This window comes from Vitis vinifera, chromosome 14 (assembly GCF_030704535.1).
Source record: "Vitis vinifera cultivar Pinot Noir 40024 chromosome 14, ASM3070453v1".
NCBI lineage: Eukaryota > Viridiplantae > Streptophyta > Magnoliopsida > Vitales > Vitaceae > Vitis > Vitis vinifera.
In genome coordinates, this window is record NC_081818.1 from 25,963,289 (window position 1) to 25,980,736 (window position 17,448).

General features: G+C 34.7%; 2 pseudogenes; one reads left to right on the forward strand and one right to left on the reverse strand.

The window, feature by feature from the left end:
- Positions 1-140: 140 nt before the first annotated feature.
- On the reverse strand, positions 141-4,302 carry LOC132255085 (receptor-like protein EIX2; annotated as a pseudogene).
- Positions 4,303-12,364: 8,062 nt separating this feature from the next.
- Positions 12,365-15,752, forward strand: LOC100251551 (receptor-like protein EIX2; annotated as a pseudogene).
- Positions 15,753-17,448: the final 1,696 nt, after the last annotated feature.

The window sequence follows — 17,448 nt, forward strand, 5'->3', positions numbered from 1 at the left end:
GCTTGATTTTCTGCTATTCTAATGTCATTTAAGTTACAAGTTCATGTATAAATTCAGCATTCTTCAATCAATAAAATAAGTTCCAGCAGCCCAAAATATATTTTTTGTATAAGTATTTAATCTTATACCAACACCAACACCTACACCTTTCTTGTCAGACGGGCTACATTCAGTGCCACAGCCAGAAGGAGCCTATCTTTCATTTTGTTGACAAAGCGAAAATAAGCATATCTCCATGACTTCTTGATCACTAATGTGCCACAAACTCCCCAGAGTCCTATGATGAATCCCAGTCCCATGCTAACAAAGAACCATGGCAACTCAGAGTCATCTCCATCTTCATCATCTTTGTCTTCTCCTTTCCCAGTTGGAATTGTTCCATTGTTGTCATGACACTCGTTTGTTAGAGGAAATCCACAAAGTGCGAGGTTTCCCTGGTAAATAGACGGATCAATCAAGGTTTGAAACTGGTTGCCTGTTGGGATTTTCCCTGACAAGTTATTGTGTGACAGATTCAGGTGAACCAAAAAGGTTATGGAAGCCATGCTCATTGGAATTGGACCAGAAAGTTTGTTTCTTGATAGGTCGAGAGTCTCCAACCACTGCAAGTTTCCAATCTTTTCACGTATAGTTCCCCCCAAATTATTGCTGGACAAATTCAAGGTTCCCAGTTTCAGAAGGCTTGTTAGTTCTATAGGAATCTCTCCTGATAAGTTATTATAGGACAGGTCTAGACCAGTCACAAGGTAGAGACTGTGATAGTATTCAATTGCTCTTCCTTTTGAATCAAGGTTCAAGCGTCCCTCATACCGTGCTATATCTCCGAAAGTTCAGATTTGAAGCCGCTCAAGTTCCTAAAACAGGGAGGAATAAATCCTGACACATTGTCGTGTGAGAGGTCCAGAATGTGTAGCGCGGAAAGGGCACAGATTTCTGAAGGAATATTACCGCTGAAGAAGTTGGACCGCAAGGCTAAAATCAACAGGGATGGCATGCTTTCTCCTATCCAGGATGGAATGTTTCCAGAAAATTTGTTATCACCAAGATCAAGGCTTTCCAAGGCACTGCAGTTTTGTAGATGGGAAGGAAGTTCACCAGAGAGATTGTTGTTGGATAGCACCAAGAATCTGAGTGTCGTGAGGGAACCCAGTGATCTTGGTATTGTACCCGGAAGGCTGTTGTTGGACATATCTACAATATACAGGGAAGGCATCTTGTTCAAGAACTGAGGAATTTCTCCAGATAAATGATTGTTGGAGATGACCAAGGTCATCAAAGCCTGTAGATTACCCATGGACAAGGGAATGCTACCATTCAGAGAGTTCCAAGAGATATCTAAATCTGTCAGAATGGGCATTGCTTCACCAATGTTCGGAGGAATAGGTCCAGAAAACAAATTATCCCTCAGATACAGTGTACTTACATTAGACGACCAGAGTGGGAGAGGACCATCAAAGAGGTTTGAACTCAAATCAACATTGGCTAGGTAGCTGAACACTAATGAGTTTGGAACTCTGCCACTTAATTGATTATAAGCAATGTGTAGTTCACTGAGCTGCAAATCTAATTGCCATAACCAATCTGGTATAGTACCTGAAATTCCAGCATTATTCAGCACTACGGTGGTCAACTCATTTTGAGTTCTGAGCCAGGTAGGAAATTTGGGACCCAATTGGCAAGATCTACGGTTGATGTATGTGAGTTTAAAAGGAGGAGCCCAGTCAGAGGAGATGTTGAAAACCAAAGAAACATTTGGAGAACTTTTAGTAATAGACAACTGCTTTAAGCTTGAGAGGTTGGCAAAATGAGCTTCTCTTTAAAAACATTTATAATAATAAAACTATTAATAAAAACATTACGAGTAAAATCAGTTTAATTTTTAATTTTTTTTCCTACACGCTCTTTCTCCTCTTGTCCACTAAGATGGCTAAATGGAAGAGGGTCAATGTCCACTACTGACTTGGGGTGAATGCTAAGGACCGCAGCTTAAGATAATTAATCTTTAATTGTTCAACTTTTACGTAACTTACCAACTGGTTTTAGGGTCTAAAATTCCAATATGAACAAAGGTACCACAAAGGTTTCTTTTCATTCTTGGAGGAGAAAACAAAGTCTAATAATTTATCATGACATTCCATGTCCTGTCTAGACTATAAGTACCCTTGTGGACTAAATCATAGGATATGGAAAAAACTAGGTCTTGCTGCAATTTAAGTCTTTTACTTTAAAGGCTTAAAAAATAATGCTTATCCCAGCATACTTATATCTCTCTGATAAAATTGTCCATGAGTAAATTAAATGGTCCAATTACTATCTCAAACAATTATTTATATGAAGGAACTCTTTTTTGAAGAGTGCCTTAAATTTTCAATTGATATATAATCCATGTTGTAACCAACATTATGGATAAAAAATATCATTATAATAATAGAGTTCTTTATAAAGTAAGAAAAATTATTATAATTATTTTTAGAAATATTTTAGATCACGAGGAAAAAGATTGTGATAAGATGGAGATGATTTTGTAATAATTATACATGGTAGATAGAGGTATGGGAAAGAGCTCGAGACACTTGGTGGATTGAGGGTTTGCAGTTCAAAGTATAAATATAAGGAATAGGAAAACATAAGATGTTTCAAAACTTGTTTTTGGTTTTTTGTTTTTTGTTTTTCTATTCTCTAAAATATTCTTTATGATATACTCCAATGATTTTCTATCATCCATTGATGTAAGAAAGATTAGTTGAATTACATAAAAATATGACATACCTTTGTGTGTAGATTATTTTATCCTTTTGGTTTTACACTAACATACTAGCATTAAAGTAGAATCACGTTAAAACCTCATGTATTTTTATATGTGATTTTTTTTTTTGTGTTATTATATTAATATATTGAGATCAATGATGAAAATATCAGTTTTTGCAAATATATCAATAACTTGATTTTATAAATATATTAAGATATATAAAAAATATCGGTCATAATATATTGAAATCGGTGGATATTTTAATCCAAAATATAGGTGAGATAAAATTAACAAAACCTAAAAAAGAAATGATTTTTTTTATATATATAAAAAGACATATGCTCTCCATGTGACCAAACGCAAAATGGTCAATTTCAATCCTTATATTATAATTTTTTTTAAAATTACTCATTCACCCCCTTCCGTGTGTTACTCTACTAGACAATAATTTTGCACACTTAATCCAAACTACTCAAATATCTCATTTTCTTAAAATAAACTTCAAAATCCGTATTGACTACTCTAACATTACTATAGTCACTGCTCCTTTTTGTCCTATTCCTTCACCTTCATGCTACATCTTCATAAGAAAGGGTCTTAGCCTCTCACGGTTTTTATTCCACTCACAAATTCCATAAGAGAATAGGAAATCTATGCATTATTGAAAAGAAAAGAGCAAAAAGTTGATGATGTATGCATGTGTAACAAAGAGTATCAATTCGAGAGAAGGCCTCTGATGGCCAAGAGAAGATGATATCAGGCAGTTGGAGACTGAAAGTGATTCAAAGAGTTTCATACTAGTGAAAATAAAGGGTCCTAAATAAATAATCCTAGTGGCATGCAAAATATTTATGAAATTAATTATTCTTTCAACAAGATGATACATAAGCATTTTGCTAGACAGGCACATTTCCCGCTGATTCAAAAGCACATTTTGGCTTTAAGTGTAAGAATTTTGTTAAATGGGAATATGAAGTAAAATAAGTCAATCGATTAGAATAGCAAATGAAGATATGAAAAGGATGTTTTAACTCGACGTATTTAATTTTATTTGAATTATTAAACTAGTGTCTTTTTTCTAAACCAAAAAAGGGGCAAGACTTTAGCAAATGTTCCTAAACCAAGTCCGTCAGCTCCTGATGCCTAAAGTCTAAAATTTTCTTCCTTTAGAATTAATGACATTTTCACATGCACATTCTAGTAAAGTTTTAATGTCCACATCTGGACCTATTAAAGCAAATGTTCATACTTTAGCGTGTCAAAGAGGGCACACTACAAAACAAAGAAGACAAGACATTTTCATTAAGGACAGGAAGGCTACTCCATTCAATTTTACCATTGTGGCTGCCAACAACCCCTACCTAGAGTCGGGCTGTCGTAGTTTGTCATTTAATTAGATCATAAGTCATAAAGTGTATAGAGAAGCTAACATTATCACTGATTAAGAGATAAAATTCTTAGGAGAAAATGAAATTTACTAATTCTTTTAGGGGTACTATGCCTAAGCACAACTCATACCTGAATGGTGTAAGATCCACTTTCTTTAGCTTCATCAATTTCTGTTTACTTTTTTATACCAGACCGGCACATGTATTTCATATTATCTACGTACAACATTATGTAATTTTAATATCTAGATTTATATGATTTTAAGGTTGGGAACTTAATAATGTTATTACTATTGTTGCAGATAATTTTTGGGAATAGGTGGAGGCATCTTTTAGGAGAAATAGACTTTTGGGATCGGAGCATGTTGGAGGAATTGATGTTGCATTGGCTCCATCCAGTTTTGGCCAAGCAAATACACAGGTAAACAAAATTTCTAATCTAGAATTCTTAATTGATTGCTTAGGAATGTCTTTATTCTATCTTATTTATCAATCATCATTAAATCATAATTCATTTCAGCATCTGAGAGACATCAAATCCTTGAGAATGTACAATTCTCTTTTTGATACAATTAATTGCTGGAATTGTTGAGGCTGGAGACTCTGGCTTTATTTGCCTCTTGTTTGGACACCCAAGTTTCCGTGTTCCTTTTTGTGTTCCTGCATCACACAGGACACATCGGCAGCTCACTAACATAAGATGCCTGACTCTATCTTATGTTTATTGAGAGAAATCCTACTTATATGTTTCACAAAAGTATGTCCCATATGGGGCAGCAGTTGCTCATTTGTATGCTGGAGCTGGTGTAATTGGATTATCATTAGCTGCCACTAGAAAAAGCAGGCAAGAACGTGGATGGTTCAAGTTCTCTGGAAGTCTCATTCTTATGTCCAACTAGAAGATATATTAATTCCAAGTTAATTAGTCTTGTTTTTCAGGTCTGTTAAATGCATTGAGATCAACAAAGAGGCAAAGCTATCTTTTGAGAAGACAGTTGGCTGCTTACCAATGTCTATAGATAGTACCATCAGCTGGCATCATGCAGACACGCCAATTGTTAGTGTTCAACACCTCAAACTTTTACACTCAGACATACACATACAAACAAAAACACAAATAACCCTTTGAATTTTCCTCTGAAGCTCATACCAGTGACTAAAGTCAGATAAGCTGCCAATATTATTGAAAATTAAATATCGGGGACCTCTTTCTTGGCTAGTGGGATCAGATGTAGTTGTTGTTGACCCTCCTAGAAATGGGCTGGATCCATATCTGGTTGATGCGCTACAGACCATATCATTTGCTGAGAAAAGAACTAAGTCAACTGAAAGGTGTGGGTGTGCTTCTGTAATTTCCATGTGACTGAAATGTTTGAAACAGCAACTCTAAAATTTTAAGATTTAAGTAATTCATTCTTTGTGCCTCTATTTCAGGTCTTTTTCAAAGGTCAAGAACGAAAAGAGACCATGGATTTTACATGCAAAGGAAGCCTCGGTTCAGATTGAAAAGCAAAACATCTCCGGATGAGGGTCAATCACTTCCTAAAACTCTTATTTATATTAGTTGTGGATGGGAAAGCTTCAAAGAGGTACTTCTGGGTCTTAAGTTTCTATATTGTCTACTTAGAATTGCCATGCAATTAGATCTGATTCTGCTTTGGTTTTGGGCAAATTTTGAAAACACGAATTATTGTCTCAAGCTTCTAATGCACCAATTATTAAACAGGATTGTAAGTCGCCGTTCCGTAAGGAATGGCATTTGGATAAAGCCCATGGTTTTAATTTCCTTCCTGGCACCCAGAGGTAATACATTCTTAATTTTTTCTGTTTCTTTTAGAAGACATATAATCCATCTTGTAGCTGGGCGTATCATCTTATTGAATGAACAGTGGCATCATTCTGTAGTTGTTTAGAACATCTAGTACTATGTAACTCTGCATATTTGAAGGCACTGAACCTATGGCATAGTTTCTGATGAAGAATTGTTTGCTTTTCTTTATTCTTCAATAGAAGAGTATCTTGTAATTCAATTAAGGAACCAATTATATGTTTCACACTTGGTCGGGAAGGAAGAAAGATTAAGTTCAACCAATACAAATGATCACCTATGGTGCTTCTGTTGCGCCATATGGGCATAATCTCCAAATCATGTGAGAACCAACTGTAAACTGACATATTAGTGGGCATCAAGTTTGTCTCCTAAACTAAGGGAGCTTTGAACATGTTTTCAGTTGTAGACTGTCCATGAAATTTTCTCTGGGGAACTTCTTGGATTAGCTAAATGCCTTAATTATTTGATGATTTCCTGGTTTGTTATCCTAACATAGGCAAATAGCAATTTCCAGAAGAAAGAATCTATTTCACTGCGTTTAGGGTAAAGGGGAATATGTACTAGAAATTTGAATTTATGCCATAGACGTGCATAAAATTGCATTAAACAATTTAAACTTTATCAGGCATACTTTGGTTCTTAATGGAAAATAACTATCTGATTGACTTGAGCAACTTAAAGTGAATACCACATGTTAGTTCTGATGTATGCCATGATATGCACATTACATTCATTCCTTTGTTTGCTTATTAACTATTATAAATGATGTTTGGCTATGATTGCAGCATCGAGCGAGGTTTTGACTGTGTTCAAAAGGGGCCCAGGAGCAGGTCTCAAGAAAAAGAAGTCAGGAAAGAGGAAGAAGAAACCCTTGTGAGGAATATTTTAGTTACTGATGTGGCGTTGGAGTTGAAAAATGATCAATGGGAAACCCTTCTTTAGCACTTTAACAAGGTGTGCTCTTAGTACAATTCCATGCAGTTCAGCTGACCGACCGGTGGTTCCACCCCTTCATCTACAACTGGGAAACCATTGTGCGTGTTGTTTTCTCATGACATCTACAATGCGGGCTGCCTTTTCCACTCCGCGAAGGGTAACTACTTGTGGCTTGACATCTGCAAGCTCCCCAGCAGTAAAATTTCTCATCCATGGCTCAGGATTCGCATCCAAGAAAGGCAGGCCTTTGAGGTGCAGTATTATCTCATAAATGCTTGGGTTAATGCAGTCACCAACACTTTTGGCTATTAGGAGGACCATCATTGTTATGGGTAGAAAGAGGAGATTGTTTGTGAGTTCAATGAATATGACAGAGAGGAAACAGTCATCCTCATTGAACCAGCCATCAGGGAGGCTGCACCATGAAATGCATAAAGCCCTAGGTCAATTTTTGTGTAGGAGCACAATGCAATACCAAGAATGCATGGGCATTCTTTCACCAAACTCCAGGAATTGGGCCAGAAAAGAAATTGCCATATAAACATAAAGCCCTTGTATGTATGTTTTGTTCTCTTTTAACTCTTACAGAAATCTTTACCTAAGTTTTTATACCGCTTATTATGCAAGTTTTAATCCCATCCATGGTTTGAAATTTTACCAATATTTCGGCAAAATATCGGAGAGTAGTGACGGTTGAAGCGAGAAATGGCATGGAAACTTCGAACGAGAGAGAAATTTTGGAAAAAATTGTAATCGCCAATTTATCAGCTTGGACCGAAATAATCGTTGAAGCAAATGAAGCCAGCCTTGCCGTGTCAAAAAATCGCCAAAATCTCGCCGAAAAGTGACGATTTTCTGCCCAAAAAAATCGACAATATATCTACATGCTTCCTTTCCTCCAATCAAGGTTGAAATGAAAGATTCTTGATCCCATGGCCAACATCACACGTGTTTTTTAAATCTGATCCAAATGGTTAAATGTTTTATCTAAGGCCAAGATTAAATCCAATGATTAAAATTTCGGGATATTTGGTTCAAATAATACCTAAAGAGTGGGCAGAATATTTTTAATTATATTTAAATTTATCTTTTATTTTAAATTTATATTTTATTTTAAAGTATTTTTCATATTTACACATTAACTCTATTTTAAAAAATTACAAACACTTTACTTTTAATTTTTTTTTTATATTTATCATTTTAATTTTATTTAATTTTGAACGTTTTTATTTTAAAATATTAAAAATATAAACTTATTCAGAAATTACTAAAACATAAAAAAAAAGTTCTAATATTTTATAAATATATAATTTTAAATTGAAATTAATTTGAGTAGATAAATTATTAATATAATTTTTAATAATTTTAATTATTTAAATAAATTAATGTCCATAACAAATAATTGTCATCACAAATTTTTAATAAAATTTAATAAATTAAATCTCAAATAAAATATTTTATATAAATCTTAGAAATGATTTAATGTTTTTTTTAATTTTTTAAACAAATGAATATAAATTTATTAAAGAAATTTACCATAATTTTTTTCTAAAAAAAAAATAGTAATATTATTAGAATTTTTAATATAGACGGTTTTGGATAAAATTTAAATTTTTTTAATGTAGTAATCCAAATTAAAGTCAAATTAGAAAAATTTTTAAATGGGTTTAATACACTTTACCCCCCAACCTATAACGTGTTTTGCACATTGTCCCCTTGAGTTCAAAATCGAGCAATGAATCCCCAACATTTATAATTACATGCAATGTACATTTTTTAAGAGACGATGTTAATTTTTTTTAACAGAAAGGCATGTGTTCTCCACGTGATCAAGGGCAAAATGATAATTTTTTTTGGGTTTATTACACTTTACTCCCTAACATATAATGTGTTTTGCACATTGCCCCATTGAGTTTCAAAATCGAGCAATATACCATTCATCCTTACATTTTTTGAGAGACGACATTATTTTTTATTTTATAGAAAGACATGTGCTCTCCACATGATTGAGGGCAAAATGGTCAATTTATAAAACCCTAACTAGTCTGCCCTCCTCTTTCTTCAGTCTTCTTCTTTTCTCTTCACTCTTTCTCTTTCCTCCTCCAATCAATGACTACATCTCTTGAAATTTCAACCTTGAAATCTAACTATGGTAAGTATTCAAATATGGGCTTTGAGGAAGGATGTGATGAAAACAACAAAAACCCCAAATTTCAAACCCAGATTCCATTTTATTCAAACCAATAGCTCCTGCAATTCAACATAATTGATTTTATGGCTATAAGGAGTTGAAAATCAAACTTCAATGTCAAAGCTCCAAACCCTTTAAAAGATAGAATTAAAAGAGGGAAAGAAACACTTCAATTCGGTATGATTACTGATCACAACCAAAGATCCAAAAAAACCAAGCTTTTTGAAAAAAACCAAAATCAAGAATTTGGAAGACTCACATTACACAATTCTGCAATTTTTTTTTGACAAAAATCTTAGTGAATCCAAAACTTTTCCTTGGTGGGTATCTTTTTATAGGTGACAAATAAATGTCTAAATGTTTATCTAGCATAAACCACAGTGGAAATAGGAAGGAGAGAGAAAAAATGGAGAAAAAAAGAAGAAAAACGAAGGAAGAGAAGACTAGTTAGGGTTTTAATCAAAAGGACATGTGATCATAAAATCTATGGCACCGCAGTAATTCCTTAAGTGGAATTTGACATATATATATATATATATATATATATATATGCTCTTTTTAAGGTAGAGATGTCATTTGATCACATAATAAGTAGGATTTGTAACTCAAGGTTGAAGAGACAATCTTGATAGGTGATAGCATTACTTTATTAGATTACGAATACCAGTTCATGAGGAGTCTACATGCAATGAATAGTAGGTCACAGATCCTAAATTTTGTCTCGTTGTTATTTACATAAGGTACTAGAGTGCAATTGATTCTCTTTAGTGGAATGTTGAATCAACTTTAGAATTGAATTCTAAGGGAGTCGGTACTATTATGGGTCCCAATGGTCTTTGCTTTGAACTCATATACCATGATGACACAATTTATGAGAGTTGAATTGTCTTTAAGTTCACTTTTGTGCATATGGGCATTTTGATAATTATGTAAGGTTGCACAAAGGATAATGAACAAGGTCTTTGAATTGGGCTAATTGGTTAATTAGATGACCTTGTGTGGTTAATTAATCAATTAGGTTTGGACTAGATTAAGTAACCCAAGCCTTAGTAGACTTAAGTCACTTAAACCCAGTAGGAGAACCTTATAAATACCCTCTTAGAGAATAAGGTTTCACTTTTTTGGTGAGAGTCGTTTTCCACCTCTAGAGATAGAGAAAGAGAGAGAAAGAGAGAGTCATAGCTTTCTTCCTTCCAAAGTCCACACTTTGAAGTATCAAGATCGTGGTTCGAATCATTAGGTAAAAGATCTTGGGTGTATGAGGCCTTCAGGCATCTTCACTACTAGAAATTAATATAGGAACATCTAGATCTAAGTATGAGTACTACATTTCAAAATCTTTATTCTAATATGGTTTTTATAGCTATATGTTTTTATTTCGATAGATTTAGAGAAGCCTATGATAGTTTGCATGCACCCTATGAGATCCAAGGTATGAGAATGAAGCAATCTAGGGTTCCCAACACATGTTTTGTCACATCATAAGACTAGGTGATTATCAAGACTCAATTGGTGCCCTTACTCCCAATCTTTAGATCTCATGAGAACCAAAGCCCTTACACTCATGTTAAGGATGTTGAAGAGATTTGCTTGACCTTCTAAGAAGCACATTTGTCTCTAGACATGCTATAAATGAAGCTTTTCCCACCCACTTTGAAGGATCAAGTGGAATATCAAAAAATTCAAAAAGTAAAAAAATAGGATGTAACATGTAATGATTAAAATATTGGTTTTTACAGAAATATCAGTAGTTAGATGTTATAGTTATATCAATATATATCGAAAAGTTTTGATGAAAATTTTGACAAAAAATATTGAAAAAGAAACTAAAAAAATGAAAGAAACAATATATACACACACACATATATGAATATATCTAATTTGGATGTATTCAATGATTAAAAAAAACAATGATGATATATGTATGATCTTTTAAATTTTATTTGTAAATTTATATTTCTCATAGATTTAATTAATATATAAAAAATGTAAAAAAAAAAAAAAATCTTTAACAAAATTTTGATAATGATTTTTATATTTTTAACTATTGATTAAGTAGAATTTAAAGATAACATCATTAACGTTAATTTATTAATTAAAATTTTATTTTAATATTAATCATGCATTATCTCAAGAAGCTAAAAATTAACTGTGCCTTATGAACAACACATGTAACTAAGAGAAGACGTACAAGAGAAGGGATCCATTGGTCACTATTTTTGCTAATATCTATCGAATGAAATTTTCTTTTCTCTTTACAATCCAAAATAACGTTCACTTCTATGTCATAACAATAAAAGGAAAAAAAACCTATTGAAAGACAAATGAATTGTTGTATTTATTGGTTTTCAATATCGAATTTTATTTGCCCTTGACCAACCTAGCACAATTTCACAAGTTCAGACTGATTTTAGATTATGGTATCTTAGAAAGTTTTCGTAATTTCATATCTAAGAACTACTCAATCCCACTCTACTCCACTTATTTTATTTTCCCTCTTTTATCTTATTCATTTTAGAATTTTTTTTTTAACCTTAGTATTATTGCTTTCTTTTGTACATATTTGTTTTAAGTTTTTCTTTGGGTTACCCAAAAATTTATAAATGATGGAGCTACATTCATTTTTTTAAAATAGGATTTCTAGAGGTAGGCTTTGGAGGTACATTCTATTTATTCACACAGGGCTATGTATAACCCGATACCTCGAAATATTTTGTTATATTCTTATGACCTGGCCTTCAGCACCACCTATGACCCTACATCCAAGTTGGTTTCCACATTGGGTCCTTTTTTTTGTAGGGGTGGTAATTCTTGTTATTGGGTCATGTCAAAATTGAGAATAAAAATAGTTGAGGTCTTAGATTGGTAGCTTTCCGTCAGTCTAGACCTGGCCTTCAGCACCACCTATGACCCTACATCCAAGTTGGTTTCCACATTGGGTCCTTTTTTGTAGGGGTGGTCCTTTTTATTTTTATAATTTATGTTCCTTGGAAGATAATATCTTAATACACAACATAAAATTAGAAGACCCAAATGTAGTCATAATGGCTAATGCTTAGAAAATGTTCTCTTCCTTTTTTATTTATCATATCGTGCTTTTTGAGATATGTCAATATTAATATTTTAAGTGAAGACTAAATGTCAAATAATATTTATATCCATATGAAGAATTTTACTTTCTGAATAATTAATTGAATTTTATTTCATCATGAGTAATGATAGAGAGAGGGATTTTTTGCCGAGGAGATGAATGGTATTTATATCTAAACCTCCACACATGATCTCAACTGGCTTACAAAAAGCATTTTATCATTATTTTGTGGAGTCCATACATAGAACTTCTGGCTGCAATATCATCGTACATGGCTGATATCAATGCCTCCATTCATTTCCTTCTGCTTATTTTCCTCTCCTCCACTTTGCTCCATCTTGAAACTGTTAAACTTGGTTCCTGCAATGGCGTTCTCAATGCCAGCTGCACTGAAATTGAGAGAAAAGCCCTTGTTAATTTCAAACAAGGTCTTATTGATCCTTCCGACAGGCTCTCTTCTTGGGTTGGCCTGGATTGCTGCAGATGGAGTGGTGTGGTGTGCAGCTCAAGGCCACCTCGAGTCATCAAGCTCAAACTCCGCAACCAGTATGCTAGAAGTCCGGACCCCGACAATGAAGCGATGGATGACTACGGAGCAGCTCATGCATTTGGCGGCGAGATAAGTCATTCTTTACCTGATTTGAAAGATTTGAGGTACTTGGACTTGAGCATGAACAATTTTGGAGGACTCAAAATCCCCAAGTTCATTGGATCATTCAAGAGGTTGAGATATCTCAATCTCTCAGGTGCATCCTTCGGTGGAACTATCCCACCCCACCTAGGGAACCTTTCTAGCTTGCTCTATCTTGATCTCAACTCTTATTCTCTTGAATCAGTTGAGAATGACCTGCACTGGTTATCAGGTCTTTCTTCTCTGAGACACCTTAATTTGGGAAATATAGATTTTAGCAAGGCTGCAGCTTATTGGCATCGAGCTGTTAACTCCCTTTCTTCACTCTTGGAACTACGCTTACCTGGATGTGGCCTGTCTTCCCTTCCTGATCTCTCTCTTCCATTTGGTAATGTCACCTCACTTTCGGTGCTCGATCTCTCCAACAATGGCTTCAACTCGTCGATGCCTCACTGGTTGTTCAACTTTAGTAGTCTTGCATACCTTGATCTCAACTCCAACAGTCTTCAAGGCAGTGTTCCTGATAGATTTGGTTTCTTGATTTCCCTTGAATACATTGATTTGTCTTTTAATATATTGATTGGAGGTCACTTACCTAGAAACTTAGGAAAGCTTTGCAACTTGCGAACTCTCAAACTATCTTTCAACAGTATTAGTGGAGAGATAACTGAATTGATAGATGGGTTGTCCGAGTGTGTCAACAGTAGTAGCTTAGAGTCTCTGGATTTGGGGTTCAATTATAAACTGGATGGGTTTCTTCCTAATTCTTTGGGACACCTGAAGAACCTAAAGTCTCTTCATCTGTGGGGCAACTCATTTGTGGGGTCAATTCCAAACACCATTGGAAATTTGTCGTCCTTGCAAGAATTCTACATCTCTGAAAATCAAATGAATGGGATAATTCCAGAGAGTGTGGGCCAACTCTCAGCATTGGTTGCAGCGGATCTGTCAGAGAATCCATGGGTTTGTGTTGTGACAGAGTCTCATTTCTCCAATCTCACAAGCTTAATTGAGTTGTCAATCAAGAAGTCATCTCCAAACATCACCTTGGTCTTCAATGTGAATTCTAAATGGATTCCTCCTTTTAAACTAAGTTACCTGGAACTCCAAGCATGCCATCTAGGTCCCAAATTTCCTGCATGGCTGAGAACCCAAAACCAGCTGAAGACAATAGTGCTCAACAATGCTAGGATTTCAGACTCCATACCTGATTGGTTTTGGAAGTTAGACTTGCAGCTCGACCTACTGGACTTTTCAAATAATCAACTGAGCGGGAAGGTCCCAAATTCATTGAAATTTACAGAAAATGCTGTTGTGGATTTGAGCTCCAACCGCTTTCACGGTCCTTTCCCACACTTTTCTTCTAATCTGAGTTCATTGTATTTGAGAGACAATTCATTTTCTGGACCAATACCCCGGGATTTTGGCAAAACCATGCCCCGGTTGTCAAATTTTGACGTCTCTTGGAACTCTCTAAATGGTACCATTCCCTTGTCTATGGCTAAGATTACGGGTTTGACAAATCTGGTTATCTCAAATAATCAGTTGTCTGGTGAAATTCCTTTGATTTGGAATGATAAACCAGATTTGTACGAAGTAGATATGGCAAATAACAGCTTATCTGGTGAGATCCCCAGCTCAATGGGCACCCTGAATTCACTTATGTTCTTGATACTGAGTGGCAACAAACTTTCAGGGGAAATTCCTTTTTCTCTGCAGAATTGCAAGGACATGGATAGTTTTGACCTTGGCGACAATAGATTATCAGGAAACCTTCCATCATGGATAGGAGAGATGCAATCGTTGTTGATTCTACGTCTGAGATCAAACTTCTTTGATGGAAACATTCCCTCCCAAGTGTGCAGTCTTTCCCATCTTCATATATTGGACGTCGCACATAATAATCTGTCAGGATCCGTTCCTTCTTGTTTGGGAAATTTGAGTGGCATGGCTACTGAAATCAGCGATGAGAGATACGAGGGGCGATTGTCAGTTGTGGTGAAAGGAAGAGAACTCATATATCAGAGTACTCTGTATCTTGTGAATAGCATTGATCTTTCAGACAATAATTTATCGGGAAAGTTGCCTGAAATAAGAAATCTTTCACCTTGAACTTGTCCATAAACCATTTTACAGGAAATATACCAGAGGATATTGGGGGCTTAAGTCAATTAGAAACTCTGGACCTCTCAAGAAACCAGCTCTCTGGCCCGATTCCACCAAGTATGATTTCTCTGACTTCCTTGAATCACTTGAACCTATCTTACAACAGACTATCTGGTAAAATTCCAACAAGCAACCAGTTCCAAACCCTTAATGACCCATCCATATACAGGAATAACCTTGCACTCTGCGGGGATCCTCTGCCAATGAAGTGCCCAGGCGATGATAAAGCTACTACTGATTCTTCCAGGGCGGGTAATGAAGATCATGATGATGAGTTTGAAATGAGGTGGTTCTACGTGAGCATGGGGCCTGGATTTGTGGTGGGATTCTGGGCAGTTTTTGGCCCTTTGATAATAAATAGGTCTTGGAGGCGAGCCTACTTCCGGTTCCTGGATGAGATTAAAGATAGAGTGATGGTGGTTATCACAGTGAATGTTGCACGTCTGCAAAAGAAATGCAAAGGGGAAAGAAGACAACATGGAACTTGAACAGGTATCCATCCACAAGCTTTCAAACCAAAATAACTGTTTCCATATATCAGTGATTTGCTTCATGCTTAACCCTGATCATATCATACTTAATTTGATGGAGTACTCTGTATTTGTTTTTCAGGTGGTGAGCTACTAAATCTGATTTGTCGGACTGAAGTTTCACCTGTCATCTGTTGGGGGATTGTCAGTTTTTTTTTTTTTTTTTTGTTTCTAAGGTTTGAAATACGAGTTTTTATGTAAACTCTCTATTTATAGCACTGTTACTCTATTCTAAACTACCTCCAAGGTTTCTTGAAGCCCTATAGATATAAAACATAACCCTAATAAAATCTATTAAGTTTGAAAGATATTGTACATGGTTTTCCCTCATCTGAATATACACTCTTAAAGTGTCTAATATCGGTTGGCACCTACATCATCCTTTATGTCCTCCGACATATCATCATGCGCTCATCCGGGAATACCTCAATTCATGTTAAGGCTAACAGATCACTTGATCATTTATCCCATCAACCCATAGACGACGAAGCATCTTGCCATTTTAGCCCTGCACCTCTCATGTAAAACTCTTTTTTATTTTCGTTTTTGCATTAAATAAATGGATGGATGGGTAAATATTTGAAAAATCTTTTAAAATAAAAAATAATAAGATTAACTCATGGTTAAAATCCCATTTCAAATTAGATGACTTATATGACATTTTCCTCTTCGGTTGCCATCTACTATGTTTTAGGTTATGTTTGGTTCCAGAAAATGTGAATAAAAATGTAAGGGAAAGAAAATAAAGAAAAAAATATGAGAAAAAGAGAAAGTGAAGGTAAATAAAAAAAAGATTTAAAGTCAATAAATGTCATTTCAAACTCATTTAACTTGTATTAACTCTTCTATATATAAAGTAAATAATTTAAAAATATATAAATGTCTAATTGTTGTAAAACAAAGACAAATACAATGCAAATCAAAGTAGTAGAGATGAAATATATCTTACTTTGATTTATAATAGGGAAGAAGAAATCAGAGAAGAGAGTTGAAAAAGTTGAGAGAATGAAAAACAAAGAGAATGAGAGGAAGATAATTTCTTTCTTTTCTCGGGATGTATATTACAGAAGACGGGAAGCCCTTTTATAGGCTTTCCAAATGGCTTCCATTAATATCCCCATTAATGAATATTAATGAAACTCAGAAATAACATTAATGGTTTCCATTAATGAGTATTAATGGAAGTCATGAATAATACTTAATTAACATTAATGTGGTGGCATTTATTACTACAATTATAACACTCCCTCTTAGATGTCCACCACATTGAAAGAATATGCCTCATTAAAATCTCGTTAGTAAAAAACCCTATAGGAAAAACCTAGCGAAGGAAAAAGAGTACAATATTCTTTTCTTGGTATATTAGGACTGCCTCGTTAAAAACCTTGCCAGTAAAACCCAGTAGGACAAAACCTGGACAAAGGAAAAAAGAGTACAGTACACTAACACCCTTTTACAAGCATACTCCCCCTCATGTCGATATCCTTGAGTTGACACATTCCAATCCTGTGTATTAACTTCTTGAATGTTGAGGTTGACAATGATTTTGTGAATAAATATGCTAGATTATCACTTGAGCGTATTTGTTGCACATCAATTTCACTACTCTTCTGGAGTTCATGTGTAAAAAAGAATTTTGGTGAAATGTGTTTAGTTCTATCTCCTTTAATATAAACCCCCTGTTATTTGTGCAATACATGCAGCATTATCTTCAAATAATATTGTCGGGTCACCTTTGATAGAGGAGAGTCCACATGATTCCCCGAATATGCTGGATCATAGATCTTAGCCATATACATTCATGACTTGCTTCATGAATTGCCAGTATTTCTGAATGATTTGATGATGTGGCCACCATTGTTTGTTTGACAAATCTCCATGAAATAGTAATACCATTGCAATTAAACACATACCCTGTTTGTGACCTACCTTTAT